The sequence below is a fragment of the Trachemys scripta genome, chromosome 9 (genome assembly GCF_013100865.1).
Source record: "Trachemys scripta elegans isolate TJP31775 chromosome 9, CAS_Tse_1.0, whole genome shotgun sequence".
In the NCBI taxonomy this organism is placed as follows: Eukaryota; Metazoa; Chordata; order Testudines; family Emydidae; genus Trachemys; species Trachemys scripta.
This window is the reverse complement of record NC_048306.1, coordinates 98,916,998-98,923,707: the sequence shown is the minus strand read 5'-3', so window position 1 is coordinate 98,923,707 and position 6,710 is coordinate 98,916,998.

The following is a 6,710-nucleotide window of genomic DNA, read 5'->3' as shown; positions in this document are numbered from 1 at the left end:
GAGCTGGAATGAAACAGGTGCAATCCCCTGGCTCCCGCCCACAGCTACTTATAGGGGCTGGCAAAAGAAGGCGGGCTGTGACCATTGCATCACACCCTGAGCCCCCTCATGTTCTTCCCCCCTGGTCCCCCGACCCGAAAAACCCCTCCCCTAATATCCTGCTGTTACTGTCCATGTTCCTGGCCAGCCCCTGGGAACACACATTCCTGTCGCTCTCACATGAGTGCCCAGCAATAAAGTGAAGTGTCTGAGCGTCAGCACTCGGCTTTGAGTTCCCGCCTGGCGTCCCTACTGCCCAGGGCTGAGGAGCACACTGGGGTGCCCATGGTGCCCCACAGGCGACTGGGGACACCGCAGGAGAACACGCCCAGCGGGGGCGTGGTGCCCTGGGTGGCGCTTTAGGGGACCTGAACACTGGGAAGGGGGTGTAAGGGCGGAGACACCCCCCGGGGGGGGCTGGGTGAAATTCAACCTGCCCCCAGCCTGCTCACCCCCTTTTCTGCGTCAGAGACAGGTATGAAAGCCCTGCGTCTCCAGCCTCCCGCCACGAGGGGCTGCCCCTCTGGCAGGGGAGGGGTGTCTAACAAGACCCTAATCAATAGGAGGGCCAGAGGCAAAGCTAGTTAGGAGCCTAACGCCCATTGGTTTCAATGGGAGTTAGGTGCCTAAATACCCTTGTGAATCCGGGCCGAGGTCTATGCTGGCCAGGGACAACTAACCCACAGCAGGTCCCACTCCTTACACACAAGGTGTAGCTGAGGCTGGTGGGCTCTGGACAGAGTCTGCTCTAGACCGTGCTATGCATCACATGCAGCTGGGGGGAGGGGTTTCTGGCTCCTTCCTACCATAACGTTGTGCTACAGCGCCCAGCGTTCAAATGTGGGGGGCACCTGCCTTTGGGGCTGTTCACTCCCTCCACCAGGGAGGAATCGCTGGGGCCCTTCTGGAGAAGGTATTTTCCCTGTGACTTTAGCATGACGAGAGGAACAGGAGCAAGCGGGTCAGGCTCCAGGCGGGCCCAACTCTGGTGCAGCACTTGGGGTGCAGGGGGTGCAAGCTGAACCAGGCTGCTACCGGATAGACGCAGGCCTCTCGGCCCGTGACACTGGCCTCCACATCGGCTCAGTGAAGATCCTTTTCCTATAACTCTGCCTGCTCGCTGCGTCACTTATTGCTAATGAAACATGGTGGCTGCAGTGGGATTTGAACCCAACACTCACAAAGCGGCGGCACCAAATGTCCCTGACGGTGTCAGTGTTGAGGCATGAAGCCAATCCAGCTCTTCTGGCTCTCAATCCATTTCCGTACCCACTACATTACACCGCTCCTCACGCTCTGCATTCACACCTAACAACTGCCATGCCTGAGAATGTGCTGGTCCCGCAGCCAGCCAGCAGCTCACACGTCCACTTGTCATGTAGAGACCAAGTCACAGCAGCGCCCCCAGGGAATGACCATAGGTGATGGAAGAAAGCATGAGGCAGGAAACCAAGGGTATAGGGGACGCCACACAGCAAACCCTGTGAGGAGATGAAATTACCAGATACCAGTGCAAAAATAAAACATGGGTGCCATGCCTGTCATCACCAGGTACCACCACTCAGCCCCTACATGATGGAGCACTAGCGCCGTGAACCAGGGTCTGATGGATGGGGGCATGACAAACACGCCCAGCAAAGCACCACGACCGCATGCAACGTTTGCCTCAAAAACCCATTCAGACTTCACAGCAGCTTGCAACACTGGTGAACTCACCCAACACCCAAGGAGGTGCAACCCAGCGCCTAGAGGATACAGGAGAAGTCGGGAGCAGGTCAACATTGTCACTGCCACCTGAGAAGACATCTAAGATAAGTAGAGGTTTCCTGGGGCTTGTTGGGAGAGGCAGGAGGAGAAGAGATGGCTAGAAAGGAAGTCTGGGACAGAGAAGGGCATCAGCAAATCACTGTGGGAGCAGTGTTGTCTAGGGGTTAGAGCAGCAACTGGCAGACAGACCTGAATTTGATTCCCCAGTAGTGGCACTGACTCTCTGTTATATCACATAACTGCTCTGTGCCTCAGTTTCCCCCATCAAACAACAGAGTAATGCTACTTAGCCCCCATTTGTAAGGTGCTTTGAGATCCTTGGAAGAAAGGCGTGTAAATGCAGAGTATCAAGGTAGTATTTACTGTCGTAACAGATTAAATGCGTTTCCTAGCCATAAATACCTCCAAGAGCCCAAAGCGATTGCTGCTAGGTGTTCTTGCTAGTGTTGTAACCAACAAACAATTAGTACATTGTGTCCCAGGAGACCCTGCCAGGGAGCAGGGCCTTAGGTTAAGTAGTCACCCGAACCTGCTGGCCAGCTGCCCTGAAACCTGCAGCGCTTGGAAGGGAAATGCCAAGTGAAGTCACGTCACGGCTGATGAGAGCTGGTCGTATAAACACACTAGTTCCACCAATGCCGGTCCATTAGCACTGCTGATGGGGTCACAGATTGCAAATCATTAAGGGCTCTCTGCTCACTTGGAACAAACGCCAAGAGCAATTCAAACCCATTTGCAAAGTTAGGAAAGGGCCACATGTTACCAGCATATGAAATCTGACATGGCTGATAATGGGGAAATGGCTTATGAATGGACATAGAGACAAATGTCACAATCAGGCTGATATCAGTCTGGAATCATGAAAGGTTAGTGAGGGGTGGAAAAAGATCTGGTACCAGTAAGATCCAATTCCAGCTTCCATTCTTTTTAGTAGCGCATACATTTTTCGTGTTCCTTTGAGACTGGAATTTTCCAATCTTGGCATCGTCCCAATGCTGATTATTATTTTTATTTTTTAAGTGTGAGGAAAATTGTTCCAACCAGCTCACTTCTGAGTTACGTGAGTGCATGTGGGAGGAGAGAAACTGCACTTTTCCTATTTTGTGCCAACCAGAAAGTTTGCACTCAGCTAACTCAAAGAACAGAAGCAAGACACTTCAAACTTGTCTTGTTTTACAGATCAACAGTGTGCCCTTGTTGCCAAGAAGGCTAACGGCATTTTGGGCTGTATAAGTAGGGGCATTGCCAGCAGATCAAGGGACTTGATCATTCCCCTCTATTCGACATTGGTGAGGCCTCATCTGGAGTACTGTGTCCACTTTTGGGCCCCACACTACAAGAAGGATGTGGAAAAATTGGAAAGAGTCCAGCAGAGGGCAACAAAAATGATTAGGGGGCTGGAGCACATGACTTATGAGGAGAGACTGAGGGAACTGGGATTGTTTAGTCTGCAGAAGAGAAGAATGAGGGGGGATTTGATAGCTGCTTTCAACTACCTGAAAGGGGGTTCCAAAGAGGATGGATCTAGACTATTCTCAGTGGTACCAGATGACAGAACAAGGAGCAATGGTCTCAAGTTGCAGTGGGGGAGGTCAAGGTTGGATATTAGAAAAAACTTTTTCACTAGGAGCGTGGTGAAGCACTGGAATGGGCTACCTAGGGAGGTGGTGGAATCTCCTTCCTTAGAGGTTTTTAAGGTCAGGCTTGACAAAGCCCTGGCTGGGATGATTTAGTTGGGGTTGGTCCTGCTTTGAGCAGGGAGTTGGACTAGATGACCTCCAGTGCTGAGGTCCCTTCCAACCCTGATATTCTATGATTCTATCTCATTGTTTTGCAGATCTCACTCAGGTTTAAAAAACAAGACAATCTTGAAGAAAATCAGTTGAGGAGATTTTAAAGCCTATGGATACAAGTAGGGAATTACATGTACACTCTATAGGGTATAAGTCACCTCTTTGCAAAGGGCCAGTACAAGGCCTAGATCACCACTTAAGCCCTGTTTGGGGGGCAGTTAAGAGAGGCTCTGGTGGTGTCTAGGACTTGTGCTTCTTCTCTTCACAGAGGGGAAAATCTTACCTTTGAAGAGTTAATACCTTCCCTTCTCTAAAAGCCAACTAATTCCAAAGCTCCTAAATGTTGCAGCCCAGCTGTCACCCAAGAAGCTTACAACCTCCTCTGCTGGCAAAGCCTGCGAGCTTCTCCACACTGCTGCAGATAGCAAACATGTGGGGTCCATCGGCAGAGGGCGGAAATGGCGATTTTTGCCCCTGTTGGTCCAAGGGGCCAACCAATATTCAGGTCTTGCTGGGTGGTTTCTGTTACAAGGAGAAATGGATGAGAGGATTCAGGTATTTCTTTGGCCCACTTTATGCACTGCTTCTCTCATGGTCTTTTGGCTTTTGGGATCTAATACACACAGACACCAGCCTGCAGCCAATCACTCTGCTCACGCCTGCATTTGCAACTAGTCCGAGGGGAACCACCCAGTCCCTACCGCTTACCTTCACGTGAAACAAAGATGCATCAAAATAAGCCAGAACTCCATCTGGTGACACGGCCAATGATGCTCAGGGCTGATGAGGGAGAGTAAAACTCTCACCTACATCTAGTCCCTAAGCCTCACAAACTGTCACTCCAGGAAAGAGATTGGATGTTCTATGGAGTGTCATTTTAGACCTGGCCCCAGAAGGTTAGCACAAGGGGAAGGGCAGAGCATGGAGCCACTGCTCACGCAGCCAAACAAGTGCTCCGTTAGCTCGAGTGACAGGGGCCTGGGCTGTTGGTAGCCAAGGTCCCAGTTTGATCCTTGCTGATGACCAGGGTGGCTGTGGGCCAGGTTCTCAGCACCATTAAGGCTGGTTTGCACCACAACAGCAGTGCAAATTAGCCACCCAGTCATTGTAATTGTAACAAGCCAACTGGAGCTTCCCCTGGGGCAGAAGTGTGACAAATTTGAGGATCTGTTTCAGCTTATGAGTTCTAGTGGACATCATGAAGTGTTTCTATCAAAGTGGGCTGTATCATGCATGCGTCTCCACCATGTTTTGCCCGCCCGAGAGGCAGACAATCAGAAGGTATTTCATGTTTGATTGCAGTACTTTGGTCACAACAGTATGGTAAAGAGTAGCTGCAGCCTTGGAAAACCAGTTTCATCTTAGAGTACGTCTACACTAGAAATGCCACAGCAGCAGCACCATAGTGTGGACACTACAGTGCCGGAATAAATCCACCTCTCTGAGCGGCAGTAGCTAGGTTGATGGCAGAATCCTTCTCTCGACCCAGCAGTGTCTACACCAGGAGTTATGTGGGCTTAATTGTGTCACACCGGGCAGGAAATTTTTAAGCTGACCTAACTTTATAGTGTAGAGCAGCCTTTACCCCTCTGATGGGGAGAGGAAGAGGAGAGCAGTGGAAAGCTACCAAAAGATGGAACAAAGGAAGCCAGGTGTGGCGAGGGGAACGTACAAACTCCAGAGAGCAGCACGGGAAGAGGGAGCATTGGGGAAGAAGTCTCCATAAGGGAGAAGCAACCCAGCATGTAGCAGACTCATGAGGCAAGTGAACCGGCCTGCTTTCCTGAGCCCAGCTGGGCCCCAAGGACTTCCCAGGGAAGGGTGAGCTAGTGAGGGACATTGTGGTCACGAGGTCTGTTGTTTACTAAGTGATCGATGCCCTTTTGTGCTTTATATGATGAAATGAGAGCAATAATGTGCCAGATTTGTGCAAAGTGTGTGTGTGTGTGTCTGTGTCTGTGTGTGTGTGTTATCTGCTTTACAACTGCCACCTTCTTGCCTTCGGAGAGGGTGCCGTAGTACCCCAGAAGGATCACACCTCTTGGTGGCGCTCTGGGAGAGGGTGTGTTTAAGTACAGGGGAGTCGGAAGAGCCAGCCTGGCACCCGGGCTAGGCAACTGGATAGCAGGTTCCAGCTCTCAGGACAGGTTGCTAGACAAAGGGTCTGCGCCCAAAGAGTGTGTCTAGGAACCCCCAGAGGGGGGCAGTGGCTGTGGCTGGCCTCCACGCAGGCTCTAGGAGCAGCAGTTTGGATCCCCTCAGTAGCGGTCTGCGAAGGCAGCAGCAGATCTGTGACCAGAGCAATGCCAGACTGAGGGTCAGTGTGGCCGGCTCTACGTCGCTCTCTCCCACCTACCAGCGTAGGGGGCCTGGCCAGGGGAAAGGGGCCTGGCCAGAACACTCACACCCTGGTGAGCCCTGCCGGCTGCTGGCAGCTGGCACCACCTGATTGCTTCTCCGTACCAGCTGAGTGCCCGGCAGGCCAAGGTTTGAGGGCAGATAAAGGAGGTAACAGCCTCTTTGCACATCCCCTGAAGCAGAACTGGATGTGAATCAGCCAGTGCCCAGGACCAGCTGCAGATTCCTTCTGCCCGGGTCCCTGGGACCCAATGGGGGCTCTGGTTCTTTAGGGTTAGCGGGTTACTTCTGACAGCTGCTACTGGACCCTTTACCATAGCTGCACCTTGGCCCGACGTTTCACGCCAGCTCCACTCCTCCAGCTGCCTGGTGACCCGGCATTGCCCCAGGACGCCTGGGGTGATCCAGTTTCAGTGTCCCCTCCAGGCCTTAATAAGCATCCCCCACATCTGCCTGCTCCAGTGACAGGGATTGGAGACTGTCTCCTCTCTGGTCAACAGACCTGTGTTCCAGGAGGCAGCCAGGGTTTGCTCGCCCCAGTCAGCTTCATTCCCAACAACCAGCTCTGCAGCCCGGTGCGAGGGGCTGGCAGGTACCGGCTGGCCTCTGAGCTCTAGCAGCAGCCTGTACATCGAGCTCCCGGCAAGGTCTCCGGTGAGCAGCACACTCCTGTGAATGGAACCAGGCATGCTGGTGCTGCTGCGAAAGGCCAGAGACAGCTGCTGCCAGGGGGATTTGGCGGGGTCGGGAGCA